The sequence below is a fragment of the Nerophis ophidion genome, linkage group LG12, assembly GCF_033978795.1.
Source record: "Nerophis ophidion isolate RoL-2023_Sa linkage group LG12, RoL_Noph_v1.0, whole genome shotgun sequence".
Classification (NCBI taxonomy): Eukaryota; Metazoa; Chordata; class Actinopteri; order Syngnathiformes; family Syngnathidae; genus Nerophis; species Nerophis ophidion.
The window spans coordinates 34401852-34420774 of NC_084622.1; the positions used below are offsets into that span (position 1 = coordinate 34401852).

At 42.4% G+C, this 18923-nt stretch overlaps 1 long non-coding RNA gene across 1 annotated transcript; it reads right to left on the bottom strand.

Annotated features, from left to right (window-relative positions):
- Positions 1-53: 53 nt before the first annotated feature.
- Positions 54-3641, bottom strand: LOC133563348 (uncharacterized). Its single transcript, XR_009809029.1, has 3 exons — positions 3468-3641; positions 298-520; positions 54-200 (listed from the first exon to the last, which is right to left on the bottom strand). It is a non-coding gene; the product is annotated as an uncharacterized LOC133563348 (long non-coding RNA).
- Between the last annotated feature and the right edge of the window lie 15282 nt (positions 3642-18923).

An 18923-nucleotide genomic window follows, 5' to 3' on the forward strand; every position in this document is an offset into this window, starting at 1 on the left:
TCTGATCTTTTTTGGTATGCAGCCTTTGCTGAAAAAAGTTTGGACACCTGCCCTATCAACCCCAGACCTCATTTATTTTCAACATCACAGACGTGGTTTCACTCTTTTCCTGCCATGGCTTCTCACCTTAATAGTTGGGATTCCTTTGTATTGTCGTGATGCTTGAGATTCGTCATTTGCGTAAAGCAACTCCCCATTCGCTACATAAAAAAGCAAACACAATTATTATTTTTCCAGTCGTCAAACGTTGGACTGAATACATCTGGAATTTAGTGTTTTGACTTAATTGTCGGTGACCTGCTTCAAGCAGACTGCGTGTGGTGTGTTGACTTCGAAAGCATCTGAAGGCCTGCCAGACCAAAATTCCCAGTGCCAGAAGGAGAAGAGAGACGGACAAAGCAAGGATGCTGTATTTAACTGCAGCTGAGAAAGGAAAATTCAGGGCTGCAGCTGATGACAGCAGCCTAGTAGCGGTAAAGTGTTCCGTTGGAAGGACCATCATGTTGTACCTCCATGTGAGCTGCAGATGAATAAAACACAAACAATGTCAGGACTCAAGAGCAGAGAATAGGTTTTAGTACAGGGGTGCACACACTTTTTCAGCGAGCGGGCTACTTATCTACACAGACACACACATATATATATATATATATATATATATATATATATATATATATACCGTATTTTTCAGACTATAAGTCGCAATTTTTTTCATAGTTTGGCCAGGGGTGCGACTTATACTCAGGAGTGACTTATGTGTGAAATTATTAACACATTACCGTAAAATATCAAATAATGTTATTTAGCTCATTCACGTAAGAGACTAGACGTATAAGATTTAATCGGATTTAGCAATTAGAAGTGACAGATTGTTTAGTAAACGTATAGTATGTTCTATATGTTTTAGTTATTTGAATGACTCTTACCATAATATGTTACGTTAACAGACCAGGCACCTTCTGAGTTGGTTATTTATGCATCATATAACGTACACTTATTCAGCCTGTTGTTCACTATTCTTTATTTATTTTAAATTTATTTTCAAACTGTGTGGGTATTAAGGGCGCCGCCCTCAACTGGTTCCGGTCGTACCTAGCCAACAGGAGTTTTTGTGTAAAAATAGACAGTTTTATGTCTTCCACAGCTCCTCTGCCACACGGGGTCCCCCAGGGCTCAATCCTTGCCCCAATCCTATTAGCGCTTTACCTTCTCCCCCTTGGTTTTATTTTTAGGAAGTATGGTATTGCATTTCATTTTTATGCCGATGGTTGCCAGATCTATTTTCCCGTGGCACAAAATAACACAGTTCAACGTCTCATTGACTGCCTGCACGACATCAAAGCCTGGCTTTCAGCCAACTTCCTGAGTCTAAATGAAGACAAAACAGAAGTTATGTTGTTCGGTCCAAGTCGCTCTCCCTCCCCCAACGTTGACCTCGGCACTCTGACCCCGTATCTCAGCGACTGTGTCACAAACCTGAGGGTAAAGTTCGACTCAGATTTTAAATTTGAAAAACCAATCAGCAGCGTTGTTCAAAAAAGCTTTTATCAATTGCGCCAAATAGCGAAAGTGAAACCGCTTCTGCCAGGACATGATTTCGAGAAATTAATTCACGCTTTTATCTCGAATCGTTTAGACTAGTGCAATGCCCTGTATGTCGGCATTAGCCAGGCCTCCCTCACCCGCCTGCAGCTCGTGCAGAACTCTGCTGCTCGTCTGCTAACACAGACCCGCAGACGTGAGCACATCACCGCTGTATCAGCGTCCCTTCACTGGCTCCCTGTGTGTTGTCGAACCAATTTTAAACTCCTTCTATTTTTTTTAAATGTCTAAACAACCTCACGCCAACATATCTCTCCGACCTCCTTCAGCCTTACTGCCCCACCTAATCCCTAAGATCAGCCGATCAGCTGCTACTGACGGTCCCGGACACAAGGCTGAAGCTTAGAGGTGACAGAGCTTTCGCCGCTGCTGCTCCCAAGCTCTGGAACGACCTACCTCTGAGTGTTAGACAAGCCTCCTCTCTTCCTGTTTTTAAATCTCTCTTAAAAACATACTTTTGTTCCTTGGCTTTTAACACTAAGTGATATCCATCCTGCAATGGCGCCCCATTATACACCTGCTGTGAACCTGTTTTTATGTTTTATTGATTTGTTGTTTATCATGTTCTGTTTGTGTTGTGTTGTTTGCATTTTATCTTTTAACCTGTCCATTCTACAGCACTTTGGCTACCCCTGTGGTAAATTTCAAATGTGCTTTATAAATAAAGTTGATTTGATTTGTTTTGAAATGTCTATTCTTGGTGTTGGGTTTTATCAAATAAATATCCCCCAAAAATGCGACTTATACTCCAGTGCGAATTATATATGTGTTTTTCCTTCTTATGTATTTTTCGGCAGGTGCGACTTATACTCCGAAAAATACGGTATGAATATATATATATATATATATATATATATATATATATATATATACATATATATATATACATATATACATATATATATATATATATACATATACATATACATATATATATATATATATATATATATATAAATTGATTGAAACTTATATTAGTAGATTGTACAGTACAGTACATATTCCATTAAACCAGTATGTATATATATATATATATATATATATATATATATATATATATGTATGTATATATATATATATATATATATATATATTTATATATATATATATATATATATATATATATTTATATATATATATATATATATATATATATATATATATATATATATATATATATATATATATATATATATACACACACACACACACGGTATAGCTCGGTTGGTATAGCGGCCGTGTCAGCAACTTGAGGGTTGCAGGTTCGATCCCCGCTTCAGCCATCCGAGTCAATGCTGTTGTGTCCTTGGGCAAGACACTTGACCCACCTGCTCCCAGTGCCACCCACACTGGTTTAATTGTAACTTAGATATTGGGTTTCACTATGTAAAGCGCTTTGAGTCACTTTTGGAAAAAAACGCTATATAAATATAATTCACTTCACTTCACTACACAACACTTCCATTCAATTAGTTACAAAAGAAAGGGTTACTTGCTTTTTAAAGGCTTTCATATTTTGTATTTATTTTTTTTTATACAGAGTTTGAATCCTAAGAATATGACAACACACACACACGCACACACACACACACACACACACACACACACACACACACATTCTCTCTCATGTTGACTGACCGGTATTAAAATCAAAATGAATAATTGGCCCACAAAAGGGAGGTAAATATTTTCTTAAAAAATATCATAAATCAATAGCACCGTTTCAAAGATGTTCATATTACTGTACAGTTTGAACACTTGGGTTTAAATAGACTCTAACCTTAAGAAGAACAATGATTGCGCTGAGCTTACGTCATCCCCCCATGACCCCATTTTAAAGAACAAAAAAAAAAAAACATACTTACTTCATGTACTCACCAGCCCCTCTGTTGATGTCAGTCCAAGTTCCAAAACAATATTGAACAAGCACTGAAACTTTTATAAAGTGTTCTCCTTGTTTGACGAGGTAGGTTCAGTCCTGTGTTGTCAGATCACAGCACACACACACACACACACACACAAAAACACAACTGACAGCGCATGACTTCCTGCACATGCTTCTGGTAAAACTAGTTAGTTTGGATTTTGATGATATGATGATAGCTTTGGAGAATGAATCGTTCTTCCTCCTAAAAATCCCTTAGATCTCCTGGAAAGCAGATATCCATCCATCCATCCATCCATCCATTTTTCTACCGCTTGTCCCTCTCTCTCAGTGTTTTTCAAACTTTTTTGAGCCAAGGCACATTTTTTGCGTTGAAAAAACGCAGAGGCACACCACCAGCAGAAATCATTAAAAAACTAAACTCGGTTGACAGTAAAAAGTTGTCGTGGCAATTGTTGGATTTGACTTTAAAGCATAACCAAGCATGCATCACCATAGTTCTTGTCTCAAAGTAGGTGTACTGTCACCTCCCGTAACTTATTTTGAGTTTTTTTGCTGGTTTTCTGTGTGTAGCGTTTTACGTTGTTCTTGTCTCGCGCTCTTATTCTGGTGGCCTTTTCTCTTTTTTGGTATTTTCCTGTGGCAGTTTCATGTCTTTCTTTGAGCGATATTTCCCGCATCTACTTTGTTTTAGCCATCAAGAGTATTTCAGTTGTTTTTATCCTTCTTTGTGTGAACATTGTTGATTGTCATGTCATGTTCAGATATACAGTAAGTCTTTGCTGTCGTCCAGCATGCTGTTTTTGTTTACTTTGCAGCCAGTTCAGTTTTAGTTTTGTTCCCCAAGCTTCAATGCCTTTTCTTAGGGGCACTCACCTTTTGTTAATCTTTGGTTTAAGCATTAGTTACCTTTTTAACTGAACCCTGCCTCCCGCTGTTTCCGACATCTAGAAAGCAATTAGCTACCGGCTGCCACCTACTGGTATGGAAGAGTATTACACGGTTACTCTGCCGAGCTCTAGACAGCACCGACACTCAAAAACAACACATAATTTTCCATTTTCTACCGCTTATTCCCTTTTGGGGTCGCGGGGGGCGCTGGCGCCTATCTCAGCTACAGTTGGGCGGAAGGCGGGGTACACCCTGGACAAGTCGCCACCTCATCGCAGGGCCAACACAGATAGACAGACCACATTAACACTCACATTCACACACTAGGGCCAATTTGGTGTTGCCAATCAACTTATCCCCAGGTGCATGTCTTTGGAGGTGGGAGGAAGCCGGAGTACCCGGAGGGAACCCACGCATTCACGGGGAGAACATGCAAACTCCACACAGAAAGATCCCGAGCCTGGATTTGAACCCAGGACTTCGTATTGTGATAATTTGCAGACTATAATTACCGGTTTGCAAAAAATATGTTTAACCCAAATAGGTGAAATTAGATAATCTCCCACGGCACACCGGACTGTATCTCAAGTGGTTGAAAAACACTGGTCCAAAGGCAGTGGTCCCCAACCTTTTTGTATCCGCGGACCGGTCAACGCTTTAAAATTTGTCCCGCGGCCCGGGGTGGGGTGTCCTTTTTTTTTTTTCTTCTTTGTCATGAAAAAGGGACGTTTTTGTCATGAAAAGGGGATTTTTTTTGTGGTTGGTGCACTATTTGTAAGTGTATATTGTGTTTTTTATGTTGATTTAATAAAAATAAAAAAAATATATATATATTTTTTTTTAAATAAAAAATTCTTCTTCGGCCCGGTACCAATCGGGCCGCGGCCCGGTGGTTGGGGACCACTGGTCTAAGGTTCCTTTTATGTGGTCTTCAGAGGCTGACCAGGCTTTTCAACGCCTTGAATATCTTTTTACCTCCGCTCCTGTGTTAGTTCACTCTAATCCTGATCTCCCGTTTTTTGTCAAGGTGGACGCATCTGACACCGGGGTAGGGGCTGTTTTTCCCCAGCATTTCAGTTCCGATCGGAGGCTGCACTCCTGCGCCTTTTTCTCCTAATGCCTTTCACCTGCAGAGAGGGACTTTGACATTGGGAACCAAGAGCTTCTGAGAAGAGTTTGTCACCAGCATCCGTCATTTTGGTCCACCTATTTCCTTTGGGTGGAGTATGTCCGTGACACTCACCTGTTCATCTACTGGCTGGGCTCCTTTACATGGAGTGCATAAGTTCCAACCTCCCATCTTTTCCTCTCAGGGAGTAGAGTCCACAGTCCCTTCCTTGACTGCCTTCCTGCACCGCGTTTGGCGTGATACCTGTGCCGCCCTGTCTCTTACAGCCAGACGGAACCAAACCATGGCAAATCGCCATCGCAGACCAGCATCTGACTCCAAATCCGGTCAGAATGTTTGGTTATCATCCAGAGACATTAAACTGCCAGGAGAGTCAAAGAAACTGGCACCTCGACTCAAGGTACCCAAGTCTTTCAAGTCTTATCCGGTCTACCATGTCTCTCACCTGAAGCCCGTCGAATCGAGTGACCTTAGCTCTCCATCAGTGTCTCCCGCAGCTCCTCTCCAGGTGGAGGGTCATCCAGCCTTCATAGTTTAACACCACACCAGGAAGCGAGGCAGGGCGGTGCAGTTTCTGATAGACTGGAAGGGTTACCCCCCCACAGAGGATCGCTTCTGGATCGCTCAATCCGTTATGAACAGGAGGTCCGCCAGGTGGCGTTCGTTGATTAGGGGGGAACACCGTCACCGCCTGCTGCCAACTTATGGTTTGTATTCAGTTTTTTCTCTTTCGGTGCAGTTGACCTTGTATTTTCACTTCATCTCTCCTTCCCCTTGGAGTTCCTGTGCTCCTATTGTGGGCGGAGTTGTGAGACGTGCACAGCTGCTACCAATCTCTCCCGTCCAAAGGCAAAACCCAGTAACTCAATTTTGGTCAAAACTGAGCTGATAATGTTGTTGGAGTTCCTAGATGATATGCTTTACATTAGTGTATGCGATATTGTAATTTGTTCCGTAAGTAAGTTGTTACGCGCATGGCAGGACCTAGCAACTACCACATAACCGCGTAGATACAACAGAGAAACCTAGTATCTCAAGGTACCAATCGGAGCTTCTTTGTCAGTCGCCTTATGGTCTTTAAAGAGACATTTGCACGAATGGGGGCCGACGGTCAACCTCCATCCATTTTCTACCGCTTATTCCCTTTCGGGTCACGGGGGGCGCTGGCGCCTATCTCAGCTACAATCAGGCGGAAGGCAGGGTACACCCTGGACAAGTCGCCACCTCATCGCAGGGCCAACACAGATAGACGGACAACATTCACACTCACATTCACACACTAGGGCCAATTTAGTGTTGCCAATCAACCTATCCCCAGGTGCATGTCTTTGGAGGTGGGAGGAAGCCGGAGTACCCGGAGGGAACCCACGCATTCACGGGGAGAACATGCAAACTCCACACAGAAAGATCCCGAGCCTGGATTTGAACCCAGGACTGCAGGACCTTCGTATTGTGGTGGCAGACGCACTAACCCTTCTGCCACCGTGAAGCCCTGTTTTCAACCATAACTCTTCTATTCTCTGACATTCCCACAATGAATGAACAAGAGTTCCCTCAGCTGCCCGACACTTCATACATAATTTGCAATCTATTTCACCAATTTTAAACATTTGAGAAGAAATAAAATACAATGGCACGAGGGGATATTTGGAAGATTGGCCCAGGACGTTGCAAGCACCTTCATTAAATGTATTGTTCTTGATTCTTCCCCTTGCATACTCTTTTGGGCAGATAACTGTGGAGGTCAAAATAAAAACTGGACGCTGTACACGGTTCTTGCCCAATGTGCAAACGCAGAACGGGGCCCACCCGAGATTGTGATAAAATATCTGGGGAAAGGGCACACGTTCATGAGAGCAGATTCAATCCATGTGTCAATCGGCAAGAAAAAGAAAGGTCAAGAAAACATCTATATGTTTGATGACTTTGTAGATCTTTGTAAGACAGCATCAAGATAGAATGGTTTTCCTTTGTTTTCTCAAAATCAGCTAGAAGCGAGTTACTAGGTTTTGCCTTTGGACGGGAGATTTACCCTGGTGCTACTTAAGCAGCACCTTGGCAGCTGGATGGCACACTGCGATTCAACTTCTCGGTTCTCCGCGCCTGACGACTCCCATACTTCGAAATGTTTCTACTATGGCTATCTTGACCTTTCCCAGTGCCATCCAGCTTGGTGTTGCTTTTGTAGTTAGCACGTCATGCAACTCCGACCCAAGTTTATTTTAATTTTATAAACAGTAGTTTTTGTTTGTTCCACGATGCACGTTTTGTTTTCTCCCTTTTGTTCCCTCCTGTGAGAAGTGCTTTTTTGAGTACTTGAACTAAGTAACTGTTTAACCCACCGTTCTTCTCAACTGTGTTATACAGTATTGTGACAAGTTCACCTTGGTCCTGTTAAAAACATGAATACCTTGCTCATTTTGCAAAGCAAACATTGTTGCTTACGGCAGTACATTTTAAGCAGACGCATGTCGGACATCTAATAGATGCAAACTCAACTCGATACGATAGTTAGCTTGTTACCTTGCAAAAAACTGTGAGACAAGTTTTGAACGAAACTTTGTTCAAACCACACACACACACACACACATAGAGGTGGGAATCTTTGGGAACCTCACAATTCGATTATGATTCAAGAGCTACGATTCGTTTTTAAAATAGATGAAGTGAAGTGAAGTGAATTATATTTATATAGCGCTTTTCTCAGGGGACTCAAAGCGCTTTACATAGTGAAACCCAATATCTAAGTTACATTTAAACCAGTGTGGGTGGCACTGGGAGCAGGTGGGTAAAGTGTCTTGCCCAAGGACACAACGGCAGTGACCAGGATGGCGGAAGCGGGAATCAAACCTGCAACCCCCAAGTTGCTGGCACGGCCGCTCTACCAACCGAGCTAAACCGGTTGACATATCTTTAATTTACAGTATGTATATTGATGCAGTGGCAGCACGGTGGTACAGGGGTTAGTGCATGTGCCTCACAATAAGAAGGTCCTGAGTAGTCCTGAGCTTTCTGTGTGGAGTTTGCATGTCCTCCCCGTGACTGCGTGAGTTCCCTCTGGGTACTCCGGCTTCCTCCCACCTCCAAAGACATGCACCTGGGGACAATTGGCAATTTAGTGATTGGCAACACTAAATTGGCCCTAGTGTGCGAATGTGAGTGTGAATGGTTGTCTGTCTATATGTGTTGGCTCTGCGATGAGGTGGCGACTTGTCCAGGGTGTACGCCGCCTTCCGCCCGAATGCAGCTGAGATAGGTTACAGCACCCTCCGCGACCCTGAAAGGGACAAGGAGTAGAAAACGGATGGACATTGATGCAGTTTTACATTTCTTTTCGCTCCACTAAACAAGTATTTATCACTTGCAATTTTAAAAAAAAAACCTGTTAATTTAAAACAAGAAACAGTTAAATTAATTGCCACATTTATTAAATTCATGAAAATATGCACAAAACTGGAACATAAGTTCCAAAAACATGCACCTGGGGATAGGTTGATTGGCAACACTAAATTGGCCCTAGTGTGTGAATGTGAGTGTGAATGTTGTCTGTCTAGCTGTGTTGGCCCTGCGATGAGGTAGCGACTTGTCCAGGGTGTACACCGCCTTCCGCCCGATTGTAGCTGAGATAGGCGCCAGCGCCCCCGCGACCCCAAAAGGGAATAAGCGGTAGAAAATGGATGGATGGAAGTTCCCTACAATAAAGGAGCTGGTCGGATATCTCGGGTCAAGTGGCTCACGAAAGTCAGCCACATTTTAGACATTTGTCTGCATTAATTTATTTACAATAAATAAACAGATTATTGTTTGTTGATGTTTACTAATCAATTCTACAATCGTCCATGTCAGAATTGCCATGCATTTAAAAATGTATTATTTCCCCCACCTAAAATGTGTAATTATGTAAATGCTGTGTACCCGTCCCGCCAAGCTCCTACACACAGACTGGATTGGATGATGTGGTTCTTTACTGGGAGATGCAATGAGTACACGCACGCATGCTCACACACACACACACACACACACACACACACACACACACACATGCTTATTTGCTTATGGGTGTCCATCGAGTTGGATGACGACATCCACTTCTATCGGTGAGTTCGTGGGTGGCTGAATAGCCCTATCCTGGGTACACAAACCCTACTGCAGGTAGGGCATGTAAATGTGGTGGTGGAAACAGCAACTGCAGGTGTATTCCTCCCGAGTCTTTTCTCCTGTCTCCTGGCTGTCCTATCCTCCTCCAGCAAGCGGGTGCCATCTTTGCACAGCTGACGCCAGGGGTTACGATCAGCAGCCACACCCTACATGGCCTCAGGTCTGATTTTACACTACCTTAGTGCAGTCTTCAGCTGGTCTTTATATGTTTTTTTTTTCTGCCCTCCAGCAGAGCAACGACCATGGCCGTATAGCACTTTGCAAGGCAGGCGGTCTGAGGGCATCCTTACTACGCGGCCCGGCCATTGTAGTTGGTGCAGCTGGGTGATCATGGCCTCAATACTCCTGCAGTTGGTTTTTGAGAGTATTTCAGAATGAGGCACTCGGTCACACTGTGTAATCCCCAGAATGCGCACACACACACACACACACACACACACATACACAATATGTGGTTAGCACCTCCACTGGTTTTGATGTCATTAGCAGAATGCTGCAAGTCTGCCCAAGTCCATAACATCTTGATATTTTTACAATTACATTAAATGCAATTAAAGACAATGGATTTTAACATGTGATCGTATCATGGTTTTAACTTGCTTTTAGAAGCATTTAAGTCTCACCTTAAAACTCATCTGTATACTCTAGCCTTTAAATAGACCTCCTTTTTAGACCAGTTGATCTGCCGCTTCTTTTCTTTCTCCTATGTCCCCCCCTCCCTTGTGGAGGGGGTCCGGTCCGATAACCATGGATGAAGTACTGGCTGTCCAGAGTCGAGACCCAGGATGGACCGCTCGTCGGGACCCAGGATGGACCGCTCGCCTGTATCGATTGGGGACATCTCTACGCTGCTGACCCGCCTCCGCTTGAGATGGTCTCCTGTGGACGGGACTCTCGCTGCTGTCTTGGATCCGCTTTGAACTGAACTCTCGCGGCTGTGTTGGAGCCACTATGGATTGAACTTTCACAGCATCATGTTGGACCCGCTCGACATCCATTGCTTTCGGTCCCCTAGAGGGGGGGGGGGGGGGGGGGGGGGGGGGTTGCCCACATCTGAGGTCCTCTCCAAGGTTTCTCATAGTCAGCATTGTCACTGGCGTCCCACTGGATGTGAATTCTCCCTGCCCACTGGGTGTGAGTTTTCCTTGCCCTTTTGTGGGTTCTTCCGAGGATGTTGTAGTCGTAATGATTTGTGCAGTCCTTTGAGACATTTGTGATTTGGGGCTATATAAATAAACATTGATTGATTGATTGATTATCTTTACTGGTATTACAATTAATTGAATACAAGGTATTTTTAACTTGTTTTTTTTCATCCAATATCGTCCTTTTTTTTAAATGTATTTATGAAATAGAAAATAGAAAAAGACAAAATACAAGACGTACCATGAAATCAATAATTAAATTGACTTCTGGCACCCTCTAGTGGTGATCAGCGAACATAACAGGCCACGCTGTTCCCTTGTTAACATGTAAACTTTATACACAGGTCTTGACACAAAACAGGCACGTAGTGCAACAATTATTACCTGCAATGAGTGATCAGAATGCACACACACACACACACACACACACACACACACACACACACACACACACACACACACACACACACACACACACACACACACACACACACACAATATGTGGTTAGCACCTCCACTGGTTTTGATGTCTACAGGGGGAAATAATATTGACTTCAGTGGAAAATAATAATAGATCTGACATGACCAACTACTATTACCAATGCAAAACCAAAATGCACCAAGATAGCATTCCAACTGCTAATATATGGCTGTGCATGTTACAATAAAAACCTCACGTTAGTTTTCTTGTAATTTATAATAATTTGCAGTGCAATATGTTTCCATTCGTTCTGGAACTTGCAAGCGTATTTCTTCATTCTGCTCCTCGACGGTGTAATATATTGGGTTGGAGTCAATAACCAGGCGACGTGATGAAGTTACGTCTCATTACTGTGGGCTTCAGAACAGACTCCCTAATGCATGTTCCTTGACTGCACTTAAATGTAGAATATATGTAGAATATATTTACATTCTATTCTATTCTATGTACAGTAGATGGCAGTATTGTCCTGTTTAAGAGGTTCACAACATTACTGAGTCAGGTTCTCATGGAGCTGGAGGGGGAGTGGCCTCCAGCTCCGCCTGAATTTCGGGAGATTTTCTGGAAAAAAAATTGTCCCGGGAGGTTTTCGGGAGAGGCGCTGAATTTCGGGAGTCTCCCGGAAAATCCGGGAGGGTTGGCAAGTATGATTTGAGGAGAGCTGTTTTGCTGAGGTATAGGTTCTAGTGCAGCCCGACCGTTCGTTTTATTAATCCGGCTTGCCAAATTTTAGAACAAAATTAGGCAAAGATCTGTTTTGAAAACTGCCACAACAAAACTAATATGACTTATCATTAGAACAGTGCGAAAACTCTGCTAACAGCATCCGGGTTGCAGTCATACTTATAAACTTTTTAGATATCAGCAGATGGCGCTAATTGGACATCGCATTGCAGGACAAAACAATATCCATACTTTAGCAGGAATTCCACCTAAATAGTATATATATATATATATATATGTACATGTATATATATATATATATATATCTATATATATATATATATATATATGATTGTAGCTGAGATAGGCGCCAGCGCCCCCCGCGACCCCAAAAGGGAATAAGCGGTAGAAAATGGTTCTCAACCTTTTTTCAGTAATGTACCCCCTGTGAACATTTTTTTAATTCAAGTACCCCTTAATCAGAGCAAAGAATTTTGGGTTGAAAAAAGAGATAAAGAAGTAAAATCCAGCACTATGTCATCAGTTTCTGATTTATTAAATTGTATAACAGTGCAAAATATTGCTCATTTGTAGTGGTCTTTCTTGAACTATTTGGAAAAAAAGATATACAAATTACTAAAAACTTGTTGTAAAATAAACAAGTGATTAATTTATAAATAAAGCTTTCAACACATACAGTAGAAGTAATCATCCACTTAAAGCAGTGGTCCCCTACCATTGAAACCGGGCCGCAGAATAATTTTTTATTAATTAAAAAAAAAATGTATTTAAAATGTGTTTTTTTATTTGATTTTTTTATTAAATCAACCTAAAAAACACAAGACACACTTACAATTAGTGCACCAACCCCCCAAAAAACTCGCTTTTTCATGAGAAAAAAAAAAAAAAAGTATCCCCCTTAATATTGCTCATTTGTAGTGGTCTTTCTTGAATTATTTGGAAAAAAAAAGATATAAAAATAACTAAAAACTTGTTGTAAAATAAAGAAATGATTAAATTATAAATAAAGATTTCTACACATAGGAGTAATCATCAACTTAAAGTGCCCTCTTTGGGGATTGTAATAGAGATCCATCTGGATTCATCAACTTCATTCTAATCTTTTCTTCACAAAAAAAAAATACATCTTTAACGTGAATATTTATGGAACATGTCCACAAAAAAATCTAGCTGTCAACACTGAATATTGCATTGTTGCATTTCTTTTCACAGTTTATGAACTTACATTCATATTTTGTTGAAGTATTATTCAATAAAAGGATTTTTGAATTGTTGCTATTTTTAGAATATTTAAAAAAAATCTCACGTACCCCTTGGCATACCTTCAAGTACCCCCAGGGGTACGTGTACCCCCATTTGAGAACCACTGGACTCCAGCAACCCCCCCGTGACCCCAAAAAGGACAAGCGGTAGAAAAAGGATGGATACATATGGATATATATATATATATATATATATACTATGGGGAGTTTTGACGGAGCAGAAACGTGCGAACTCGTTGGGAGTTTCCTCCTCTCCCAGCTTGCTAGCCTCAACCTGAACCTTGGTATTTACCGTGATGACGGACTGGCAGTGTGCCGCGCCTCGCCAAGGAGCAGCGAGAACACCAAGAAGCGCATATGCCAAATCTTCAAAGAAAACGGCCTACGGATCACGATTGAAGCCAACAAGCAAACCGTCAACTTCCACGACGTCACTTTCAACCTGAGAAATAACAGCTACCAACCATTCACGAAACCCAACACAACACTCCAATACGTGCACCATGACAGCAACCACCCACCCACCACCACGAAAAGAATACCTACCGGAATTAATAAAAGGCTATCGATGCTGTCATCTAGCAAAGCTGAATTCGACCAAGCAACCCCCCCCATACCAGAAAGCACTTGATGAAAGCGGATACAACTTCACCCTCACCTATGAACCCACTCCAGGAAACCAACCAAAAAAGAGCAGAAAACGAAACAACATCATCTGGTACAATCCGCCATTCAGCAAAGACGTCTCAACCAACATCGGCCACAAGATCCTCACTCTGATCGACAAACACTTCCCCAAAGGCAACACCCTAAGAAAAATATTCAACAAGAACAACATTAAATTGAGCTACAGCTGTATGAATAACATACAACAAATAATTTCAAACCACAACAAAGCAATTGCAAAAGGACTGCCTACCCCCAGACTAAACGACTCTGAAACCAATAAGGAATGTAACGGTCGCAAGAAACCTGATTGCCCTCTCAACGGAGGGTGCTTACAGACATCAGTCGTTTACCAAGCAAAGGTAATACGCAAGGACATTAACACATCCGACACGTACGTAGGATTAACCGAAGGAGCGTTCAAAACAAGATGGAATAATCACAACGCCTCCTTTAGAAACCAGACTTTGCAGAATTCTACAGAACTCAGCAAACACATTTGGAACCTCAAAGACAATAATGTTGAATATTCAATAACATGGCAAATTCTTGCATCCAGCACAACTTACAACAGTGGTAATAAAAGATACAACCTATGCTTAAAAGAGAAATTATATATCATCCAGATCTATCATCCCTCAACAAGCGCAGCAAAATCATTTCAACATGCCGCCACAGACGGAAACACCTCCTAGGTAACACATGAGCCAATCACCACACCCTACGCCTGCCTGTACCCACCCACTCTGTGCCCTATATAAACCATTGTATGTGAATGCTTCCATTAAAATCTCCTGATGATTGAGGGAACCCCTCATAAAACAGTTCTGTAGAGATGAAGTAGTCTTGTGATTTTTCCCACACCTACATATATATATATATATATATATATATATATATATATATATATATATATACAGCGATGAGGTGGCGACTTGTCTAGGGTGTACCCCGCTTTCCGCCCGATTGTAGCCGAGATAGGCACCAGCGCCCCCGCGACCCCAAAGGGAATAAGCGGTAGAAAATGGATGGATGGATGGATATATATATATGTGTGTGTGTGTTGCAAACAGCTCCTGTTGGTGGCGACAAGAAGAAGTACTCAGAATTGTGAAGCTTTCTAAGTGGTGAGACATTTTTTAATGAATCAAATGATGAATTCTTATTTAGTATAGTACTTTGCAATGCACACATAAGAATGTTCGCTAATTGATGTTGACCAAAACTGTATCTTGGAGCGATATTTTGAAGACAAAATGCACTTTTAATGTGTTCAACGCTAGCTCGTGATCGTTGCTGTTTTATTTTGAAAATCCTGCGACGCAAGTGGACACACGGTCTCACAATTTGCACTGTGTTGAAGGTAATACTATTTTTCATGCCGATGTAATTGTTTCATTGTCAATAGAAGTGTCCTCACTTGTTTCTATGATGCTAATGCTAACGCAGCCTGGTTTGTCAACCGCATGGGTTGAAGCAGCCATCCTGGTAATGCGAGGTGCGTTCAGGGACATCCAGGAAAATATTATGAAGGTGTTTTCTGTTTTTATTTTGCATATTAAAAAAAAAGATTATCGCAGATTTAACTATATCAACGTCAGTACATGTGAAACCAACTACAAAATGTGAATATGATAATTAGCGTGAATGAAGTCTGCTAGGGGGCTTCACGGTGGCAGAAGGGTTAGTGCGTCTGCCTCACAATACGAAGTTCCTGCAGTCCTGGGTTCAAATCCAGGCTCGGGATCTTTCTGTGTGGAGTTTGCATGTTCTCCCCGTGAATGCGTGGGTTCCCTCCGGGTACTCCGGCTACCTCCCACCTCCAAAGACATGCACCTGGGGATAGGTTGATTGGCAACACTAAATTGGCCCTAGTGTGTGAATGTGAGTGTGAATGTTGTCTGTCTATCTGTGTTGGCCCTGCGATGAGGTGGAGACTTGTCCAGGGTGTACCCCGCCTTCCGACCGATTGTAGCTGAGATAGGCGCCAGCGCCCCCCGCGACCCCAAAAGGGAATAAGCGGTAGAAAATGGATGGATGGATGGAAGTCTGCTAGGGGAAAAGGTGAACTGGGCGAAGCAGCAAAATGTTTAAGAAGAAGGCTATAGATGGCATCTGGGTTCATAGTAATGGCACTATTCCTTTTGCCAAACTTCACAACGTATTTTGCTCTGCCTCTGAGGTAGACAGGCATGTCTGCTACCTGACTTTTATTGTGCACAGCTGGAAGTGCAGCCCTGAAGAACAAAATTAAGACGAATGACTGACACTAGCATAAGGGTTGAAACACAGCATTTAAAAGGAGAAGCTTTCTGCTGAAGCTCACCAGTAATTTTGCCCAGAATGCGAACTTGCAAGCACTCAGAGAACGTCTGCGTGACTGTATTGGTCCCGACTAGGAACATCAACACACCCACTAATTTAATCACAAAAGGCATTTTTATTTGTAAATATTTTTTAATCAGACTTTTTGTTAGCGTCTGCCAAAATTCAACGCCTTTGATATAACGTGAACTAAACCAACCTGTTATTTTTGTTTGTTTGTGGATCCATTTTGTCCCTGACATACAGTAATTGTTAGTTTTTGGATACATTTTACGGTACCTCAAATTGAAACTACACTTAACAGGCCTACTGAAATGAGATTTTCTAATTTAAACGGGGATAGCAGGTCCATTTTATGTGTCATGCTTGATCATTTCGCGATATTGCCATATTTTTGCTGAAAGGATTTAGTAGAGAACATCCACGATAAAGTTTGCAACTTTCGGTGCTAAGAGAAAAGCCCTGCCTTTACCGGAAGTCGCAGACGATGACGTCACATGTTGATGGCTCCTCACATATTCACATTGTTTTTTAATGGGAGCCTCCAACAAAAACAGCTATTAGGACCGAGAAAACGACAATTTCCCCATTAATTTGAGCGAGGATGAAAGATTCGTGTTTGAGGACTACAAAAAAAAACATGTAAAAAAAAAAAACGCGATTGCATTGAGACGGATACAGATGTTTTTAGACACATTCACTAGAATAATTCTGGGAAATCGCTTATCTTTCTATTGTGTTGCTAGTGTTTTAGTGAGTTTAACAGTACCTGATAGTCGGAAGTGTACGTCCACGGCCGGGTGTTGACGCGCAGTGTCTCTGGGAAGTCGACGGCAGCTGTATGGGCGGCACAAGCTCAGCTGATATCCGGTAAGAAGCGACTTTTTAACCACAATTTTCTCACCGAAACCTGCTGGTTGACATTCGGTTGGGATCCATGTCCGCTGTGATCCATAGTAAAGTTACACCTCTGTGAATTTTAAACAAGGAATCACCGTGTGTTTGTGTGGCTAACCGCTAAAGCTTCCCAACTCCATCTTTCTACTTTGACTCCTCCAATATTAACTGAACAAATTGCAAAAGATTCAGCAACATAGATTTCCAAAATACTGTGTAATTATGCCGTTAAAGCAGACGACTTTTAGCTGTGTGTGTGCGCAGCGCTCATATTTCTAACAGCCCGTGACGTCAAGCGTACACGTCATTATTACGCGACGTTTTCAAGAAAAAACTCCCGGGAAATTTCAAATTTCAATTTAGTAAACTAAAAAGACCGTATTGGCATGTGTTGCGATGTTAATATTTCATCATTGATATATAAACTATCAGACTGCGTGGTGGGTAGTAGTGGGTTTCAGTAGGCCTTTAATGTATTTTCATTCATAATAAGATACAGAATGTGAGTTTTAAAATCTCCACGTTGGTGGGTCACCGCTTGCCGTTTGCCTAAGCACTTTTGAGAAGCACTGATGTATCTCATAGCAGCCTGTCTGGCGCGACAATGACTGGATTTGCCAGGTTGCAGTGTCAATCTTCAGTTCCCTCAAATTTTGTTCAACGGTGTTCTATCCCTGGCTCCCTCGGTTTCTTTTCCCTTCCGCCTGCTGTGAGGAGGGAAGATGCCGAAGGAGCTCCTCGTGGCTCATTCTTTTTTCATGCCCGAACCATCTCAGGTTCGTTTGGGTTAACATGTCATCCATCGATGGCAGTCCAACACGACTTCGGACCTTTGTGTTCAGGATTTTGTCTCTCCAGGAGATGCCCAAGATGGCCCGAGGGAGGCGCATCATGTCGGCGTGAAGTTTCCTGACTTCCAACCTGTAGAGGGTCCAAGTTTCAGCACTGTACAAAAATGTAGCTAGCACAGTCGCTCTGTACATTTGACGCGAATAGAGACATGCCTGTCATTCCGGAGTCTTTCCCTTAATTTCCCAAACAATAATGTACCATTTGAAGGCATATTTGCCAACCATCCCGAATTTACCGGGAGTCTCCAGAATTTCTGTTCCTCTCCCGAAAATCTCCCGGGACAATCCCTTCTCCCAAATTTCCCCCGATTGTGGACCTGAGTGAGGACAGCCTGTCGTCATGTCCGCTTTTCCTCCATATAAACAGCGTGTCGGCCCAGTCACGTTATAACATCTATGCCTTTTGGAGAGTGCACAACTGCACACACAACAAGAAGAAGAAGCAGAAGAACGAAGAAGAGACAGTCATGGCGACGATGAGTAAGAAGAAGAAGTACGCTTGCAAGTTCCAAAATGATTGGAAACAAGAAATTCAGTTCATCCAAGACAGCTCGAAGGGGACGGGATATGCTGCCAGCAAATTTTGTAGATCAGACTTCTCCGTTGAACACAGTGGCCGAATGGATATAGTCACTCATGAATGGTCAGAGAAGCACAAGGCAGCGGCAACGCAGCAGCGGTCACACACAGCCCAATATTATGGGCCACCTTGCTAAATGGAGACCCGAGGGTGTAACATATGCCGAGACGAAGATGGCTATTAATGAGTGTGCAAAGCCTCATGTCTGAGAGTTCAGAGTGGACCAAACATGCAGGAAACGTCCTGACCTCAATTTGGCTCAGTGTGCCAAACACTGCACCTACAGGAAACAGATGCTTGAGCAACAACCAACTTAACAGGAAACCAAGAGTGGTTCCTAGACACGAGACACATAGCAACTGACGTC